Source organism: Garra rufa, chromosome 2 (genome assembly GCF_049309525.1).
Source record: "Garra rufa chromosome 2, GarRuf1.0, whole genome shotgun sequence".
In the NCBI taxonomy this organism is placed as follows: Eukaryota; Metazoa; Chordata; class Actinopteri; order Cypriniformes; family Cyprinidae; genus Garra; species Garra rufa.
This window is the reverse complement of record NC_133362.1, coordinates 53,567,073-53,587,913: the sequence shown is the minus strand read 5'-3', so window position 1 is coordinate 53,587,913 and position 20,841 is coordinate 53,567,073. Positions and strand designations below refer to the sequence as shown.

Below are 20,841 nucleotides of genomic sequence, written 5' to 3'. Positions count from 1 at the left end.
GAGAGATGACTAGTGGTTAAAAGAATGAGACATAAAAGAAGATTGGTTTAAATAGATTTGGTTTATTTACAAGGTTCACATAAAAGACTTTAAAACAACACGATAAAACGAGGTAAACGCTGTTAAAAGAATACAGTTCATTTGTCCATACCCTAAAAACAGTCCAAGAATCCCAGTGTGTTGATAAGTCCAATGTGAGTGTCCACCGGTGTATATACAATCCACAGAAAGTGTAATCCAAAGTTTGCAGGTGGTGAATGGAAAGGTGAGCTCTAAAATTAGCAACTCCTCAATCCAACAGTTTGGTGACTGTCCTTTGTTTGTCATGCTGCTCTCTTATACAGTTGTACTTCCTGCTTCCTGTCATGTGTCTAGTCACATGGCAGGCCAACCATCCATTTTTTAAAGACACACACTCACTTAAAATGTTAAGAGTAATAAAATGGCCTAAAAAACATGTAAAACACTTAAAACTCTATAATACATTTAAATGATTGTAATAAATAGAGCGGTAAAACACGTCTTTCTAAAAGCCAGCATATTATATAAATAGTGAAGAAAAGGCAAATGCTTACAGCACCTGGTATTCCCAGGCGGTCTCCCATCCAAGTACTAAGTAGGCCCGACGCTGCTTAGCTTCCGAGATCAGACGAGATCGGGCGCTCTCAGCGCGGTATGGCCGTAAGCGAGGGCTGCTCCAAAAAGTGGGCTATTTAAAGATCAGCCTCCGTAAAAGCCAGAATATTATATAAATAGTGAAGAAAAGGCAAAAGCTTACAGCACCTGGTATTCCCAGGCGGTCTCCCATCCAAGTGTAACAATCGGCCTTATCAGCCGAGTTACAAGACTAAAATGGGGTCAGATTTAACTGTGAGAGATGACTAGTGGTTAAAAGAATGAGACATAAAAGAAGATTGGTTTAAATAGATTTGGTTTATTTACAAGGTTCACATAAAAGACTTTAAAACAACACGATAAAACGAGGTAAACGCTGTTAAAAGAATACAGTTCATTTGTCCATACCCTAAAAACAGTCCAAGAATCCCAGTGTGTTGATAAGTCCAATGTGAGTGTCCACCGGTGTATATACAATCCACAGAAAGTGTAATCCAAAGTTTGCAGGTGGTGAATGGAAAGGTGAGCTCTAAAATTAGCAACTCCTCAATCCAACAGTTTGGTGACTGTCCTTTGTTTGTCATGCTGCTCTCTTATACAGTTGTACTTCCTGCTTCCTGTCATGTGTCTAGTCACATGGCAGGCCAACCATCCATTTTTTAAAGACACACACTCACTTAAAATGTTAAGAGTAATAAAATGGCCTAAAAAACATGTAAAACACTTAAAACTCTATAATACATTTAAATGATTGTAATAAATAGAGCGGTAAAACACGTCTTTCTAAAAGCCAGCATATTATATAAATAGTGAAGAAAAGGCAAAAGCTTACAGCACCTGGTATTCCCAGGCGGTCTCCCATCCAAGTACTAAGCAGGCCCGACGCTGCTTAGCTTCCGAGATCAGACGAGATCGGGCGCTCTCAGCGCGGTATGGCCGTAAGCGAGGGCTGCTCCAAAAAGTGGGCTATTTAAAGATCAGCCTCCGTAAAAGCCAGCATATTATATAAATAGTGAAGAAAAGGCAAAAGCTTACAGCACCTGGTATTCCCAGGCGGTCTCCCATCCAAGTGTAACAATCGGCCTTATCAGCCGAGTTACAAGACTAAAATGGGGTCAGATTTAACTGTGAGAGATGACTAGTGGTTAAAAGAATGAGACATAAAAGAAGATTGGTTTAAATAGATTTGGTTTATTTACAAGGTTCACATAAAAGACTTTAAAACAACACGATAAAACGAGGTAAACGCTGTTAAAAGAATACAGTTCATTTGTCCATACCCTAAAAACAGTCCAAGAATCCCAGTGTGTTGATAAGTCCAATGTGAGTGTCCACCGGTGTATATACAATCCACAGAAAGTGTAATCCAAAGTTTGCAGGTGGTGAATGGAAAGGTGAGCTCTAAAATTAGCAACTCCTCAATCCAACAGTTTGGTGACTGTCCTTTGTTTGTCATGCTGCTCTCTTATACAGTTGTACTTCCTGCTTCCTGTCATGTGTCTAGTCACATGGCAGGCCAACCATCCATTTTTTAAAGACACACACTCACTTAAAATGTTAAGAGTAATAAAATGGCCTAAAAAACATGTAAAACACTTAAAACTCTATAATACATTTAAATGATTGTAATAAATAGAGCGGTAAAACACGTCTTTCTAAAAGCCAGCATATTATATAAATAGTGAAGAAAAGGCAAAAGCTTACAGCACCTGGTATTCCCAGGCGGTCTCCCATCCAAGTACTAAGCAGGCCCGACGCTGCTTAGCTTCCGAGATCAGACGAGATCGGGCGCTCTCAGCGCGGTATGGCCGTAAGCGAGGACTGCTCCAAAAAGTGGGCCATTTAAAGATCAGCCTCCGTAAAAGCCAGCATATTATATAAATAGTGAAGAAAAGGCAGAAGCTTACAGCACCTGGTATTCCCAGGCGGTCTCCCATCCAAGTACTAAGCAGGCCCGATGCTGCTTAGCTTCCGAGATCAGACGAGATCGGGCGCTCTCAGCGCGGTATGGCCGTAAGCGAGGGCTGCTCCAAAAAGTGGGCTATTTAAAGATCAGCCTCCGTAAAAGCCAGCATATTATATAAATAGTGAAGAAAAGGCAAAAGCTTACAGCACCTGGTATTCCCAGGCGGTCTCCTATCCAAGTGTAACAATCGGCCTTATCAGCTGAGTTACAAGACTAAAATGGGGTCAGATTTAACTGTGAGAGATGACTAGTGGTTAAAAGAATGAGACATAAAAGAAGATTGGTTTAAATAGATTTGGTTTATTTACAAGGTTCACATAAAAGACTTTAAAACAACACGATAAAACGAGGTAAACGCTGTTAAAAGAATACAGTTAATTTGTCCATACCCTAAAAACAGTCCAAGAATCCCAGTGTGTTGATAAGTCCAATGTGAGTGTCCAACGGTGTATATACAATCCACAGAAAGTGTAATCCAAAGTTTGCAGGTGGTGAATGGAAAGGTGAGCTCTAAAATTAGCAACTCCTCAATCCAACAGTTTGGTGACTGTCCTTTGTTTGTCATGCTGCTCTCTTATACAGTTGTACTTCCTGCTTCCTGTCATGTGTCTAGTCACATGGCAGGCCAACCATCCATTTTTTAAAGACACACACTCACTTAAAATGTTAAGAGTAATAAAATGGCCTAAAAAACATGTAAAACACTTAAAACTCTATAATACATTTAAATGATTGTAATAAATAGAGCGGTAAAACACGTCTTTCTAAAAGCCAGCATATTATATAAATAGTGAAGAAAAGGCAAAAGCTTACAGCACCTGGTATTCCCAGGCGGTCTCCCATCCAAGTACTAAGCAGGCCCGACGCTGCTTAGCTTCCGAGATCAGACGAGATCGGGCGCTCTCAGCGCGGTATGGCCGTAAGCGAGGGCTGCTCCAAAAAGTGGGCCATTTAAAGATCAGCCTCCGTAAAAGCCAGCATATTATATAAATAGTGAAGAAAAGGCAAAAGCTTACAGCACCTGGTATTCCCAGGCGGTCTCCCATCCAAGTACTAAGCAGGCCCGACGCTGCTTAGCTTCCGAGATCAGACGAGATCGGGCGCTCTCAGCGCGGTATGGCCGTAAGCGAGGGCTGCTCCTAAAAAGTGGGCTATTTAAAGATCAGCCTCCGTAAAAGCCAGCATATTATATAAATAGTGAAGAAAAGGCAAAAGCTTACAGCACCTGGTATTCCCAGGCGGTCTCCCATCCAAGTGTAACAATCGGCCTTATCAGCCGAGTTACAAGACTAAAATGGGGTCAGATTTAACTGTGAGAGATGACTAGTGGTTAAAAGAATGAGACATAAAAGAAGATTGGTTTAAATAGATTTGGTTTATTTACAAGTTTCACTTGATAGAGCTCCTAAGAAAGGAGCTGTAAAAATATACTGAGATGGATTTTGGCACTTATACTGCAAATGTATATTCTTAAGGACATCAACAACTAAAATGAACCTCCAGGAATGTGTAAAATATGTGACCTTTAAAATAAACTTTTATAAGAGAAGTCTTTTAAGAACTTAATTTTGAATTTTATTCAAATTTATTGTTAGAGAATTTAGTTTTATTTATTTATTTTATAGTATCTGTAAACGATGACTGACTACAATTTAAATCAATCACTCAAAATCAAAAATCAAAAAAAAATTTAAATCTAAGCACCGCTTGTAATAATCTGTAGTTGGTTGCATAAAGGCTTCTAGTCTTGCAAGTTAGTCATCTATTTTTTATTAACTTCTTCAAGACTGTTTATGACTTTAGCCACTTTAAGCCAAAGTGAAACTGATACTGTGTTACTGTTGTACTGTTGTTCTCAAGTAGTAAGTTTAATTCAGCTGTTTCACGCTGACATCAACTGTGTGTCAATAAAATAGCCATTTGATATGAACCTTGAATAAGAGAATGAAAATATAAAATGTAAACAAGACAAACTATTTAACTGAAAGCATTGATTTATTTATAGCCAATGACATATTACTAAAAATAAATAAAAAAATAACTTTATTTAAAAAAATATCTCTCCCACCACACCATCAAATAAATAAAATGAAAATTTGAGAGAGGAACAGTCTGTACTGTGATTTTGCAGCATACAGTGAGGATAATGTTTGATCCCCTGCTAATCTGTATGATTTTATATGTTTGTCCACTGACAAAGAAATTATCAGTCTATAATTTTAATGGTAGGTTTATTTGAGCAGCGAGAGACAGAATAACAAACAACAACAGCAACAAAATATCCAGAAAAATGCATTTCAAAAAAGTTTCTGGCTCCCAGGTGTCTTTTATACAGGTCACGAGCTGAGATTAGGAGCACTCTCTTAAACGGACTGCTCCTAATCTCAGTTTGTTACCTGTATAAAAGACACCTGTCCACAGAAGCAATCAATCAATCAGATTCCAAACTCTCCACCATGGCCAAGACCAAAGAGATGTCCAAGGATGTCAGGGACAAGATTGTAGACCTACACAAGGCTGAAATGGGCTACAAGACCATCGCCAAGCAGCTTGGTGAGAAGGTGACAACAGTTGGAAGAATGGAAGATGGAAGAAATGGAAGAAACACGAAATAACTGTCAATCTCCCTCGGTCTGGGACTCCATGCAAGATCTCACCTCGTGGAGTTTAAATGATCATGAAAACGGTGAGGAATCAGCCCAAAACTACACAGGAGGATCTCAACAGGCCCATTTGAAGTTTGCCAATGAACATCAGAATGATTCAGAAGAGAACTGGGTGAAAGTGTTGTGGTCAGATGAGACCAAAATCAAGCTCTTTGGCATCAACTCAACTCGCTGTGTTTGGAGGAAGAGGAATGCTGCCTATGACTCCAACAACATCATCCCCACGTCAAACATGGAGCTGGAAACATTATGCTTTGGGGGTGTTTTTCTGCTAGGGGACAGGACAACTGCACTGCATCAAAAGAACAATGGACGAGGCCATGTACCGTCAAATCTTGGGTGAGAACCTCCTTCCCTCAGCCAGGGCATTGAAAATGGGTCATGGATGGGTATTCTAGCTTGACAATGACCCAAAACACATGGGCCAAGGAAACAAAGGAGTGGCTCAAGAAGAAGCACATTAAAATGAGAGTGGAGTGGCCTAGCCAGTCTCTAGACCTTAATCCCATAGAAAATCTGTGGAGGGAGCTGAAGGTTCGAGTCGCCAAACGTCAGCCTCGAAATCTTAATGATGTGGAGAGGATCTGCAAAGAGGAGTGGGAGAAAATCCCTCCTGAGATGTGTGCAAACCTGGTGACCGTCTACAAGAAATGTCTGACTTCTGTAACTGCCAACAAGGGTTTTGCCACCAAGTACTAAGTCATGTTTTGCAAAGGGGTCAAATCACTATATCTGATCTATATAATGCCATGAAGCCACCGGAAGTGTTCGTTCCGCCATCTTACTATTCCCTACCAGCAGAGAGCACCATTGTCTCACATGCAAACCACTGACTTAAAGGTCCACTGAAGTGCCTTGAAACACGCAGCATTATTCTATGCTTATTCTATATCTCTTTTAACTGAAACAGAAACATATTGCCCAGCCCCGCCCACTTATTTTGAAAAGCCAATAGCGTTCCATTAATATCTGCTCAGGCCAGAGCTGTTGAGCTCAGTAAAGCCGCATTTGTAAGCTTATGACAGCCAAAGACTAATAAATTACCCCACAGATTCAATATGAAACTTGCTAAAACAAAATAGTGATCATAATCATGCTGAGGCTGTGTAGTTTAATACATTCAGATCGCACATATGAGCGCATATGATCTGCTCCGTGTTATTGAGTCTCTGGACCGGAGCCAAGCCCGGAGTAGACTTTGCGCACTGCTGCGGTTCACGTGACACAAAGTGAAACCAGACCTTATTTTCCCCAATGGAAAGCACATTCACACTGTCTGAATCGTTCTCTATTGCCTACATTGCGCAATACATGCCATTCACCAAACAGAAAACACTTACACTGTGAACAAGTGAACAGTCTCAGCCACAGATTCAGCGTCTATTTATTGTGTAGGGGGCGGGACACTACGGACTCTAGAGAGCATTTGATTGGACAGAACGTTTGATGAGAAGCTGAAGTGCATGATGATATCATCAAAATCGTTCATTCATATTGGCGGAAGTGACGAGACTGTAAGTTTTGAATGCCCATATCTTGTAAACGCGAATTTTGTCGTTGATTTGAAGCACAGCTTATAGATAACCCTAAGGCTAATAAATTCATACTAAAAGTAAAAAAAAAAACTCTAATTTTGATTTCAGGGGGACTTTAAAATTATCCGATTTAAAGCTTATCATTCACACAGGATTCATTTTTAGGATATGTGTATGTACATTCATTTTTTACTTAAGATGTTATCTGGAATGTTTATGGTCTTTATTGCTTATCCTGCCCGAATTGTTGTGCACTTGCAGACACAGGTAATTGATCTAACATAAAATATATTTCCTTATGTACCTAATTATTCAGGAAATAATAACCATAACCATATATCTGGTATTGATTCGAATATACAATAAATAATACGACACAAGCCTCTTTTACTATATTACTCATTGTATTGAAATTCAAATCTTTTAAATGAGGCTTTATGTTATTAAGTCCATACTGTATGTAGTCAGCGTTATTCCTAAGGGTTATGATGTGTATTTTTTAATGTGCCTGATTGAGCAACATCTATTCCAGACTCTTAAAGATTACTCAAATTCTAATGATTTACTAACATTACCGTTTCCATGTGAGTAAAATGTAATGTATATATGTTAAATTGACCTCATGCACGGAGCATTCTTTCGAACTTCCGCATAATGATAAGCAGCTCGTAAACTTTAGCTGAAACTCATTTTATGTGTTATATACAGGTGGACACTCTTCAGACTCCTCCACTGCCTCGTTCTTATCAGAAACTGAGAAAAATAATAATTGCAACATAGTAAATAATGATAGCGACATGAACATTTAGTTTCATATTATTTAACAACATATCATTTAAATGCAGAGTCTGGCAATTCCAGGAGAGTACCTGCATAGTTGTACATTTAAATGCTGACAGCTGAACACTATCATAACGTGCTTAGGCTAATGTTAGCTAGCTAGCGATACTTCTCTTCAAGGACATCTTAATCATATTTTTGATAATCAGTAACTGATTTTAGTTTTTAAAATTTAGAAATATTTTAAAGCCTGTATTATTTTTAAACTCTACAGCTGTGCAATAAAATTCACTTCAAAGATTAACTATTCATTCATAACAATAACACGCAGAAAAAAAAGTCTTTTCACAGAAAACAACGTCTTTTTAAAATGAAAATGACATGAAATAACTCATATAACCAGAAGATGGCAGCAGAGGATCACTCACTGGCTGAAGCTGCCATTTCAACTCCCTAGTTTTTTCAAGTTTTTTTTACTTTTTTCTCCCTTGCTTTTCGATTTATTATCAAATGACTAGTATAATCAATTGTAGTACTTTCACCGCACTGAAGTATATAGTATAGCAAGCGCAGAAAGTCATTAAAATAAATACATAAATAAATAAGCTCAGACACAAACAGCCTATTAGGGTGAATTATTTGTATATAAAGTATATAGTTCACTACAAATTAAATAAGTTAAATATTAATGGTTTAAGAATTAAATAATGCACTCAATATGAATCTATATGAATTTGAAATATTTTATATAATTTAATAACTACATCTTTTAAGTTTTATCTTGAACTGTAAAAGCTATTAAATAGCCTATATTCAACCAATACAAACTTGTTCCTGCTGTAGGTGTGTTATTCTGAATTAAGTCTGAATCATTTAATGCACAGCTCTTTTTTGACTTCAGCTTGTCAGACGTTTATCTGGTTATTACTGTCGATCATAGCAAGGACTTGTGCATATTCAGCAGGTTTAACTTGCCTATTTTTTAAAACTTGCGTTTGCCATTCTTGAAACGGTATACATGGACATTTGGTCCTCACAAACAAAACTTCTCTTCGATTGTGAATGGATTATGTGGAGAAAATGAGCAAAGTACACTCCTATTAGAGCACAAAACAGTTGACCGGAAATTACTGAAATTATAATCCGTGCATATGGTCAATTAATGATTAATTTAACGAACAAATCATTACCTGCTTCAAAATGAACACCGTTAAAGAAATTATTGTTGAAACATGCAGTTAGCCTACTGCACGAATAAAAAACACTATAACACAATAACATAAACAGTGAATAACTGTACAAAGTGTATACAAAGCATAAATCTTGATTCAGATTTCTGAACGAGCACTTTGTAAACATTTGTTAATGTCCAATGTTTATCATGTTCATCTGATATATGTGACTGTAATGTAGATAGACTACATTTTAATAAGCACAGGGAATTCCCAACATTAAACAAATAACCGTTCACATGCTTAGGACGTTTGCATACTGAAAATGTACAGTGAGACTGAGATTAGATACTGACTTGTTATTAGACGGTGGGCCGAGGGTCCGTATCTGCTTTACTTTTCGAAATGGATGATCCCCATGGAGGGAGAACCTGGATTTGTAAAGTTGGGACAGTTGTTTTATTCTAAACGATATGAAAAGTGTTGCCACTCCCATTTATTGCACATTTTCCACGAAATCATAATTCGCGACCCGTAAATATGCAGGCAAACGCGGTTGCCTACTATATCAGTTGAGCCAATAGCGCGGCAAGATATTGACACGGGATTATTATTAACCAATCAGATGTAGTTTATTTAGAACAGCTGTTACACGGATGATTTAGCTATCAGACACGAGCAGCAGCGCATTGATCATCGTCAAGGACATTCTTTGTGTGATTGGAAGTATTCATTTAATTAGAATATGATATCTATATAAAATGTTTGTTTTGTACACTGTGTTGTTCAAACGTGTGTAAGCGTCTCGTTAGTGTCGTTTTAGTACGGTAACGTTTCAGTTGGCGAACTAGTAGTAGCCATAGCCGTTGTAGAATATCATATTTAATATCTATTTAATATTTACTATCATATTTTACTTTCGGGCTAGGCCTTTTCAAGCCAATGTAAAAGTTTGCCAACAAATTTTGTGTAGTTTTTTGTACTAATCTTATATTGTTACTGCAACTACACTGCACATATCTGTATATGTTGTTCATACTGTATATCTATTTTGCTCTTATATATAATATATTTAATTTATATTATTGTAAACCATACTATCTTAACTGTATACTACTGTCCATACTGCACTGTACAGTACAGGTCAAAAGTTTGGAAACATTACTATTTTTAATGTTTTTGAAAGAAGTCTCTTCTGCTCATCAAGCCTGCATATATTTGATCAAAAATACAGAAAAAACAGTAATAGTGTGAAATATTATTAGAATAGTTTTCTATTTGAATATACTTTAAAAAGTTATTTCTGTGATGCAAAGCTGAATTTTCAGCATCATTACTCCAGTCTTCAGTGTCACATGTGACATCCAGTCTATCACATGATCCTTTACAAAACATTATAATATTCTGATTTATTATGAGTGTTGGAAACAGTTCTGCTGCCTAATATATTTGATAAATAAAAGGTTAAAAAGAAACTGCATTTATTCAAAATAATAAATAAAAAAATTCTAATAATATAAATCTTTAGTATCACTTTTTATCAATTGAACACATCCTTGCTGAATAAAAGTATTGATTTTATAGCAGCAGAACTGTTCCCAACTTTGATAATGAATCATATTAGAATGATTTCTAAATGATCATGTGATAATAATCCTAAAAATTCAGCTTTAAATCACAGAAATAATTTAAAGTATAATAAATTGAAAATCAATCATTTTAAATTGTAATATTAATAATATATAACAATGTTACATTTTTTCTGTATTTTTTTTTACAAATAAATGCAGGCTTGATGAGCAGAAGAAACTTCTTTCAAAAACATTAAAAATAGTTATGTTTCCAAACTTTAGACCTGTACTGTATGTCTAATACTGCACCACCTGTCTATACAATATAATACCAACCTTCCTTTGCAGTTTCTTCAACTAATACTGCCTTCTCTCTTCTCCTTTGTGCTCGTTTTATCTTCGTGATATTTGTGAAATGGCTGTAGCACTCCTTGTGGTAGCCAGTGTTAGCTGGTTTGACTAACTGGTTTGTAGGTTCATGGCTTTGTAACTTGTACGCCTGTACTGCCTCTTCTGCAATGATACCTTCTCTGCCCTCAAGGTCTTTCCACAGAAACACTGATTTAATACATTTCTCCCAACTTATGTCTGTGAAGGGAATGGTGGGTCCACCACTTCCCTCAAATATATGCATACAGCACTTCATGTTTTGCCATTTCTTCCAAGTAAACATGGGCGGGAAAAAGAGCATTGTCTGTCTCGTTTCCAAGCAATACCATTGTCAAATGTGTTAAATCAGAAGGATGTATTTATTAAAGATTACAAAGAAATGACAGGACCTCGTATGACAAAAGGTGATTACATAAAATAAAAACAGTACAAATGGATAACGTTGGTAACACTTTACAATACGTGTGCACACATGTGCATTAATTTATGTTTAATTAATGCACTGATAATCACAAGTTAATGAAGAACTAAACAATTTATTAATGATTACTACATCAGTAACTAATGAACATTCTATATGATTCATAGATTAAGTAATAAATAAATTGTTATTAATTAAGTGTGTCATAATGTATTAATTCCCTAATAACCAATTTTATTAACTAATAGTGTAAATTCATGTGTTAATTAGCAAAATGGGTTCAAGTCATGCATTTAAACTTCCAGTTGTCTGCTTTAATTAATCATTAGCTATAACTATATTACTTAACAATTAGTTAATATTTTTGTGCCCCAGTAAGTAAAGTCATAACATAATGATATCTTTGCAAATCATTAGCTAATGATTAATTAAAGCAGACAACTGGAAGTTTAAATGCATGGCTTCAACACATTAAGGCGCATAACTGACTAATTCTATATCATAACCACAATGACATATTACTTAACAATTAGCTAATAGTTTTGTGCCTCAATAAGTAAAGTCATAACATTATGATATCTCTGCAAATCATTAGCTAATGAGTAATTAAAGCAGACAACTGGAAGTTGAAGTACATAGCTTTGACCACTGTAGTAACTAACACATGAATTTGCACTATTAGTTGATAAAATAAGTTATTAGGGAATTAATACATTATGGCACAATTAACTAATAACAATGTATTGATTACTTAATCTATGAATCATATATAATGTTCATTAGTTACTGATGTAGTAATCATTAATAAATTGTTTAGTTCTTCATTAACTTGTGATTATCTGTGCATTAATTAAACATGAATTAATGCTTATTTGTGCACACGTATTGTAAAGTGTTACCATAACGTTACCTCTACGTACTCATTTTGTGTCAAACTGAATATGTAGCAAAATTAGGTAAAATATTTCTCATCTTAAATAACACAATCTTAAATCCTGGGCGCGAAGCGCGCCAGTGTGTTCAGAAACGCGTCACCAACACCGACACTTTCCATGCACGCTATTGGATGAAGGCATCAAATACGTCATGCAGGTCGGACCCCGCACGTAGTTGCTTGCTCTATTCGCCGGGAAAATAACCTGGAGAAAGTTATCGATATTATAGTAATGGACAAAGTGTGTGAGTGGCAACAATTTTTATTTACTTTGTTGAAAAGCGTAGCGGTTACATATAAAAAACTGGGTTATCCCTCACCACAGATCGTTTGAAAACACGAAATCTCCACTCGGCCCACCGTCTAATTGTAAAATAATAATATTAACAGTATCACCTTTCTAAGAAACTTTATGATGTGTTGTTTATTTTTAAATGTTATTTTTTTATAATTTACAAAGCTATGGTGTGCTTTATGTTAGGAATACCTCAAAGTTTTATTTCGTCAAGTGTTTGTTTCAAAGTTCGGAAGATTTAATGTAGTTTTCTTTGCTGCAACTTGAGCACAGAGGCACACATTCTTGGTGATTCTTTCATGAAGAACAAATACATAGTTTTCCATCCACTGATTTTTAAGCACACCGTTTTCATTGCCATGTTTATTGGTACTTCATTTTGAAGTGATGAGCTCTAATGTACATTAAACACTGAAATGCCCCAGGATTCAAAGGTCTTGTTAAGGTAAGCTGGCATGCTTAAAATGGCTGAGATACTTGGTGATGCCATTTCTACTCCTAAAATAAAGATAAAAATTAAACCAACAATCAATTCAAATATATATAGTTTATATGAGAAAAAATGAATGCATGTGCTCGCTATAGACTGTATGATCTTATGTAACAAATTAGCCTGCATGAACTAAAGAACATTTGCTGTCCCACACATTGTAGTACTAGTTAATTTTAAATAATAAAAAACAGCCTATGTCATACTTTAAAAAATAAATAAATAAATACCCCAAAATAAGTTTTTAAATTTAAGTCGTTACCCTGATACCACACGTACATCTCAGAGATGTCTATTTGACGTCTGCATTTACATCTGTAAGACGTAGTTTGCTCATCTGCAATATGTCTATTAGACGTTTCCTATCTATTAGATGTCTTTAAGATGTTTATGAATTAGAATGTATGTAAAACCAGCAAAAACCAGACTAGGCTGGTCTCAGCTGGTTTAAACTGGAAATAGCTGTTTTAGCTGGTGGTTTCCAAGCCTGACCAGCCTGGAAAAGTGTCCAAAACCCCTCTGAAACCAGCCTGCTGACCAGCCAACTAGCCTAGGCTGGTTTTATCTATTTTTTTTTTTCAGCAGGGCAATTTTTTGATTATCCAGGAACGACATGATACCAAGATGGTGACGGCCGAATCCCGCCCACTATGAGCTTTTATTATCTTGTATAACCACTGCCAGGCTCTACAACCACGTGCAGTGTTGTGCCATCTCAAACACCAAAATGTTTTTTCCTCTTGCAGTCTCGTTGTCAACATCACTTGGTCATGCAGTTTTTCTTCATTGAAATGTTTGCTAAGAATCAAAAACAGTTATATGTATTCATGAGACAATCTATTTATGAGCATAATAGCTTTGAAATGTTTTGTAACTACAAACATGTACTTTTCAAAATCAAACTAAAATTACAACACTCAATACGTTACATGCATGTCTTCGTTCAGTGTACTCTATAAAGTAGAACTTAAAAATTTTTTGTTAAGCATCTAATGTCAAAAACTGACCTACCATTGCTATGAACCTCCCATGGCCATATTTGAGACACAGTGCTCTCTCCAGTCAGGGAATGCTCCACCACAGCTACATCAATGTTAGTGGCAGAGTCTAGTACAAGATCATTGTATTTATCTATCTCTTGAAGAAGGAGCCTTTTGTCTTCTGCCTTTTGTCTTCCTTCGAAGGCGGTGGCGAAGCTTGCTGCTGTCTAGAAGGACAGGAGGTACAGGTGTAGAGGTTTGAGACAGCACTCTTCAATAAATACAAAATATATATATACTGCACCCCAAAATTTTTTTTGATGAATGTTAAAAAAGATAATTGAAGTATGTGAAAATTTCAATTTAGATTTACAAACGGGAAACTCAGAGATCCATTGAGTAACATTTAGGGGATAACATACAATCCTGAAAATAAGAATGCTGTGCTTTAATTACTTTGGAATGGGCAGTTTCTTATCTAAATATGGTCCCCTTTCACGAAAGCCGCCATGTTCCTAAGGTAGCCCACAACAGACAAACAAACACTGGCTCTAGATAGGACTGCTCACTTTTTCTAGTCTGCCACAGTAGTTCTACTACAATTTGGAACGGGAGATGTGAGGGGAGTTGGCTGCAATCTACAACCTTCATCCTACAGACTGGACATTTAAAGCACAGAATTTAATGATTAAGCTTAAGTTTCAGTAAATGATGTGCTAGTTACAGATCTGGCCATTTAAAATGCGCGCGGGAAGTAAAGTGGTCACGCGTGACGCTGGTGTATTGTGAGGGATCCTAGAAAATGCTCTGACACAGGAAAGACATGATCAGTAGGGGGCAGTCATGTAACACACTGAACTGGAGCGGCAGCAAACATCGCTGCAAAGACTCTTTTGTACAGTAACCTGGAGGGGATACCTTCAGTTCTCTTATGTTTGTCGTGGCCACGACATATGAACTCGTGGGAACGTCATATTACTTTTTGTCGTTGCCACGAGATATTAATTCTTGGGAATGCCATATTAACTCGTGGGAACGTCATATTATGTCGTGGCCACAAGATCATTTTGTCGAGGTAACAATATCCTTATGTTTAATGCATAAACAAACCTGCGTGACCATAACCCAGGATTATCAGAGATAGGTTTATTAATATTTTTTATTTTGAGTTAAGAAATGATTAAATTAATTGTTATAGAAATGAATGCAATATTAAGTTATTATATTAACAATAGGCAATGCTGTATATGCGAATGCTGTCTGTGCGCGATGTAGACAGCATTCAAAAGTTTATCAAGAATAAATATTACATAAAGTACTTCAAATTAAATAGCCCTGCAAGAAACATTTTATGCATCCTAAAGTCTTATCCATTAATTGATCCTCTTTTTTTTCTGTAATAAATTTATTATTCGTTTATATTCATTATTTCCCCCTTAATTTCGATCTCTTAACATTCTGAATCTAAATGATAAATACTGACATGCCATTAAAGCTTTGATTATCCTATATGGCTGGGATTTTTACTTTTTACTGGAATGCAGTTTATAGGTTGAATTTAACATATATATATATATTCATTTTTTTTTTTGTCTAATTAAAACCTATATAGTGTTTCATTGTCGAGTGAATCATTCACGTTCCATTTGTAAATCGTTTATGGTCACACAGGGGCATTAATACAATCATAAAGTCAAAACTTTATTGGCATAATTGTCGTTTACAATATTTGCTAAATATATGGCAAATAGCATATACAGAAAGTTATTTAGGTTAAGCGATTCACAATAAAGAAAAAAGTAGAGTTCTCTATCTCTATCTCTATTATCTCTAGTTATTATTATTATTATTATTATTATTAGGTTATTATTATTTAAATAACTGGTTAGGGCTATTTATTTTTAACGCCTGACAATTATGCCAATAAAGTTTTTGATTGTATTTATGCCCGTGTGTGACGATAAATGAGCATGTTTTCATTTACAAATGAGACTACATGAATGATTCATTCCTCAGTAAAACAGTTTAGTATTTATATAGTCTAGTCTATTAATTAGACGAAACAAAATAAAATATGTTCAATTGAACCTTTAAACTACATTCCAGGAAAATCTGTCTCATAGCATATGTCAAGCATTTACAGAATCATTTACATGAACGTTAGAGAGCCAAATTAAGGGGGGGAAACGAATATAAACGAAAATAAAAATATATACAAAAATAACAGGCTAATAAAAATAATATTAGTAATAGTAATAATAATGATAATTATAATACAAACACAGAAAAAAGACTTTCAGTTAATAGAAGGAATGTAGGCCTATTTTATGTGAAGATTAAATTATTTCCAAATGAAACTACGTGAATAATTCACTCTTCAATGATTTGTCTATTAATTGCAATTTGCAATTGTGTTAAGTGCACTTTTGGGAAACGCACGTGAAACAATAACGAATGTTCGCAAAATGACTCGTAGAAAACGCTCTTAAGCGCTAAGATTAATCGTTATCGGGAAATGCAGCCCAGAATGTTATGTAAAGAGATCAAAATGAAGGTGAAAATAACGAATATAAACGAATAATACGGAAAAAAAGAGGTTAAGTTAAAGGACAAGACTGTGTGGGATGCATGAAATGTTTCTTGTTTCTTCTATTTAATTTGAAGTAGGTAATATTTATTCATGATACACTTGTGAATGCTGTCTAAATCGCACACAGACAGCATTGGCATATACAGCATCGCCTATATAATTATTTAATATTGTATTAATTTCTATAACAATTAATATAATAATTTCTTAACTCAAAATAAAATATTAATAAACCTATCTCTGATAATCCTGGGTTACTATGGTCACGTAGGTTTGTTTATGCATTAAACTCGTGTTTATGCCACTGCTGTAAGTGTCATATGTAGCCTTATGTTTTTTGCCTTTTGCCTTTGTTTTACACTGTTTGTCATTTGGTTTCTCCCTCTGTCTTCCCCCCTCTGTTTGTAATGATTTGGTTTAGCCCTGTGATTAGTCCTTAGGTGTGTTCGAGCTCATGCTGCGCTGCGCAGACCGATCGGCGAGATTAGCCGAAAGCAGTCGGGGAGGAGCTGAAAACGGAGCCGTGAAGTCGGACAAATTGGAGATCTCGTTGCTCCCTCAAACATGGCAGATCACGTGGCGTTTGCCTACTTTATTGCAGATTAACTGGAAGCTATAGAAATACCTTTTTTGTTGGAAGAAATGCAGCACATGCAAGTAAAGCAGCAACTACAGATTTCAGCATCAATTAATGTTGACCACATTAGATTAAATGTCTGTGACATTTTAGTTATTCCATAAAAAATATTACTTAAATGTGCAGCTGAATACTATAAGTGGTCTGTATGAAAAAAGTACAATAATAAACTTATGCACAAATCCAATATAAAACATTTAAGGGAAAAAATGTACTGCAGTCAAAAGATCGTAAACTATTTACGAAATGGCATGCAAATTGATTTGTTATGCACGAAACACGCATGATTATCGTCATGTGGTGAATGTGGCCAATCATGAGAAGCTGTGACGTCATCACAGCCTGGCGCAGTCCCTTCTGAAATGTTGCGCTGGCTGAGCAAGCCGGCTGTTCTCGAAACGCTCTCGCGTTACTTTGATGCCACACGTGAACGTCACGTGGCGTCGGCGCCGGTTCAAGTCGGACAAAATTTCTAACCGGCATGCACTACTTCAAGTCAGCCGCCGATCGGTCTGCGCAGCGCCGCATGAAGTCGAACGCATCTCTTGTCTATTCATTATCTGTATCACCTGTGTTTCTTGATTAGTTCGGCTTTATAAGTCTGTCTTTTGAGTTTTGTCTTTGTCGGTCATTAAATGTAGCAAGTGTGTGGAAAACCCCTGTCTTGTTCCTTGAAAATCAAGATTAAAAGTATCTATCATTTAAGTTTGACTCTCGTCTCGTCTAACCAGCACCGGGCTATAACAAGATGACCGACCTAAACTGCAGCACTGAGGAACGCCTGTGGAGCTTGAGGCAGAGCGGTCGGGAGTTGGAACGGAATGTGGAGGATTTTCTTGAGCTTTATCATCGGGTGAGCTGGCCCGACGCCTCCATTGGCATTGTGTTTCTGTTGGGGTTGGATGAGGATACAATTGGTTGTGATCTCTCTGTCCATGATCTTTCGTTTGTCGAGTTGGTGAATATTATTCTCTGTTTAAATGGCTCCTTTTTCGAGGTGGAGCCAATAGAAAATAACGATCCGATCCGAAGTCCAACCCCCTCAGAAACACAGTACCGCGCACCGGCTCACCCAACGCCAAGTGCCTCTACATACCGGTCCAACCGTTCAGACCGCCTGCCTCGCCCTCAACATCCGGCAACCATCCAGAGCTCCATAGGCTTCCTCAGCCTAACACCGCTGGCCACAGATCCTGATCTTCCGGTCGAGGTGACCGCTACCCCGGACACCGCCGTCAGGATGGCCAGCGCTCCCGATATCTCGGCCAAGATGGTCGACGTTATAGACAATGTGGAAGCGGATTTAATAGACTGGTTTGGAGAAGTAATTTCCTACCGTCCTGAGTTCCCGCTGGTTCCACCCAGCCTTCCTGATCCTCCGCTGATCCTGCCCCGCCTTCCAGAGCGCTTTCCAGTGACTGCGCCGCCAGAGCGCCCTCCAGTGACTGCGCCGCCAGAGCGCCCTCCAGTGACTGCGCCGCCAGAGCGCCCTCCAGTGACTGCGCCGCCAGAGCGCCCGCCAGTGACTGCGCCGCCAGAGTGCCCGCCAGTGACCGCTCGCCCAGAGCTAACTCATTCTGTGTCTTCGCTGGAGACGCCCAGCCTTCCTGAATCCCCGCTGGGGTCGTCCAGCCGTCCAGAGCCCGCTCCTCAAGAGCGCCGTCCAGAGCCCGCTCCTCAAGAGCGCCGTCCAGAGCCCGCTCCTCAAGAGCGCCGTCCAGAGCCCGCTCCTCAGGAGCGCCGTCCTGAGCCCGCTCCTCCAGAGCGCCGTCCAGAGTCTCAGCTGGTCTCGTCCTGCCGTCCAGAGTCTCAGCTGGTTCCGTCCAGCCGTCCAGAGTATCCCCCCTATGAACTGCTGAATCTCCCCAAGAAAATTTTGGGGGGGGGGCTACATACCCCGAGTCCACGTGGCCTGGCCAAGGACTGAGGCCAAGGCCACGGGGGCTGCCCAGCCATGGTTCCATGAACTCCTGACCCGGCCATGGCTACCTGAACTCCTGATCCCGCCATGGCCACTGGAACTGCCTGTCCGGCCGTGGCCGCCTGACCCGCCATGGCCACTGGAACTGCCTGTTCGGCCGTGGCCGCCTGACCCGCCATGGCCACTGGAACTGCCTGTCCGGCCGTGGCCGCCTGACCCGCCATGGCCACTGGAACTGCCTGTCCGGCCGTGGCCGCCTGACCCGCCATGGCCACTTGAACTGCCTGTCCGGCCGTGGCCCCCTGATCCGCCATGGCCACTTGAACTGCCTGTCCGGCCGTGGCCGCCTGATCCGCCATGGCCACTTGAACTGCCTGTCCGGCCGTGGCCGCCTGACCCGCCATGGCTTCCTGTTCCGCCCTGGAGGCCTTCCCAACCCAGCAAGGTCCTGCCCCGTAACGGCCTCCAGGGCGCCCGCAGGACGCGCCTACCGGGAGGGGGAGGTAATGTCATATGTAGCCTTATGTTTCTTGCCTTTTGCCTTTGTTTTACACTGTTTGTCATTTGGTTTCTCCCTCTGTCTTCCCCCCTCTGTTTGTAATGATTTGGTTTAGCCCTGTGATTAGTCCTTGTCTATTCATTATCTGTATCACCTGTGTTTCTTGATTAGTTCGGCTTTATAAGTCTGTCTTTTGAGTTTTGTCTTTGTCGGTCATTAAATGTAGCAAGTGTGTGGAAAACCCCTGTCTTGTTCCTTGAAAATCAAGATTAAAAGTATCTATCATTTAAGTTTGACTCTCGTCTCGTCTAACCAGCACCGGGCTATAACAGTAAGTTCCTCGAACTAGAATTTATTTATGGCATCAATTAAATCAGACTTTGTAGTTGGTTTTGCTACTTTTCGAATATAATCTATCAGAGCATTCCACACCATTGCAATGGGATTTATGTCGTGGGATTCGGCGGGAGTCTTAACCCAGTTTATACCCTGTTCAATGAGTCTGCCTGCAGCAGAGTGCTTCGGGTCATTGTCCTGGTAAAAACGGTGATGTGCTCCGATGTTTTCCCTAATGTATGGGGCAGCAGTTTCTGTTACAATAGCATTTTCAAAGAAAGACCGGTCCACCCCCATTCGGCTATTCATAAACATTTCGCTCCTTATATTGCTGCTGATGGCCTCATTAACTACTACTTTTAAGATAACTGAAAAATAACATATATATCACATATAAAAATAAGAGTGATCTTTAAACTTTTGTGTTGAAATTGACACGGCTCATGGCTAGTGTTTGCATATTTCTTTCTATTGTGCAACCAGGGGTGCGTTTCCCAAAAGCATCGTTAGCCAACTATGGTCGCAAGTTCCGTCGTTACCAACATAGTTCAACGATTGGGTGTTTCCCAACACCATAGTTCAAACGAACATTCGCAAACAGCGTCACAAACTTACTTGGTTGGAACTACAGCTCTTGACCTGTGGTTAGAAGCATTGTTGCTTCTTAGTAACACAAATTTGGGCTTAATAAATTATGTTCTTGGTCACAGTTTGCAAGCTAACAAGCAGTACAATCTATATCCTCAATTTTATCTAAAAATAAATGCGTTTTACTCTATGTATTTTTGTGCGTCCTTTATAAGCGTTGTTTATGAATAGTGCACATGTGCACAAATGCCTGAGGGAACCCCGGAGTGTGACGTAAGAGAGAACGTGCAATGAATCCAACATCAAATAAAGCGAAATGACAGGGAACAAAAATATTTGAAATATTTGCATTTTGGAGAGACCCTAATCAGTTAAATAGCAGAAGTTATTACTCGGTGACGCCATTAACAACCGCCCTAAGTTGTTGAACTAATGTGGTTCAAACAACGGAGATG

At 38.5% G+C, this 20,841-nt stretch overlaps 6 non-coding genes across 6 annotated transcripts; all 6 read right to left on the bottom strand.

Annotated features, from left to right (window-relative positions):
• Positions 1–568: 568 nt before the first annotated feature.
• Positions 569–687, bottom strand: LOC141326800 (5S ribosomal RNA). The gene has a single exon (XR_012354149.1). It is a non-coding gene; the product is annotated as a 5S ribosomal RNA (ribosomal RNA).
• A 753-nt stretch (positions 688–1,440) lies between these two features.
• Positions 1,441–1,559, bottom strand: LOC141327760 (5S ribosomal RNA). The gene has a single exon (XR_012355036.1). It is a non-coding gene; the product is annotated as a 5S ribosomal RNA (ribosomal RNA).
• A 753-nt stretch (positions 1,560–2,312) lies between these two features.
• Positions 2,313–2,431, bottom strand: LOC141327759 (5S ribosomal RNA). The gene has a single exon (XR_012355035.1). It is a non-coding gene; the product is annotated as a 5S ribosomal RNA (ribosomal RNA).
• An 84-nt stretch (positions 2,432–2,515) lies between these two features.
• Positions 2,516–2,634, bottom strand: LOC141326778 (5S ribosomal RNA). Its single transcript, XR_012354128.1, has one exon. It is a non-coding gene; the product is annotated as a 5S ribosomal RNA (ribosomal RNA).
• Positions 2,635–3,387: 753 nt separating this feature from the next.
• Positions 3,388–3,506, bottom strand: LOC141327758 (5S ribosomal RNA). Its single transcript, XR_012355034.1, has one exon. It is a non-coding gene; the product is annotated as a 5S ribosomal RNA (ribosomal RNA).
• An 84-nt stretch (positions 3,507–3,590) lies between these two features.
• Positions 3,591–3,709, bottom strand: LOC141327757 (5S ribosomal RNA). Its single transcript, XR_012355033.1, has one exon. It is a non-coding gene; the product is annotated as a 5S ribosomal RNA (ribosomal RNA).
• Positions 3,710–20,841: the final 17,132 nt, after the last annotated feature.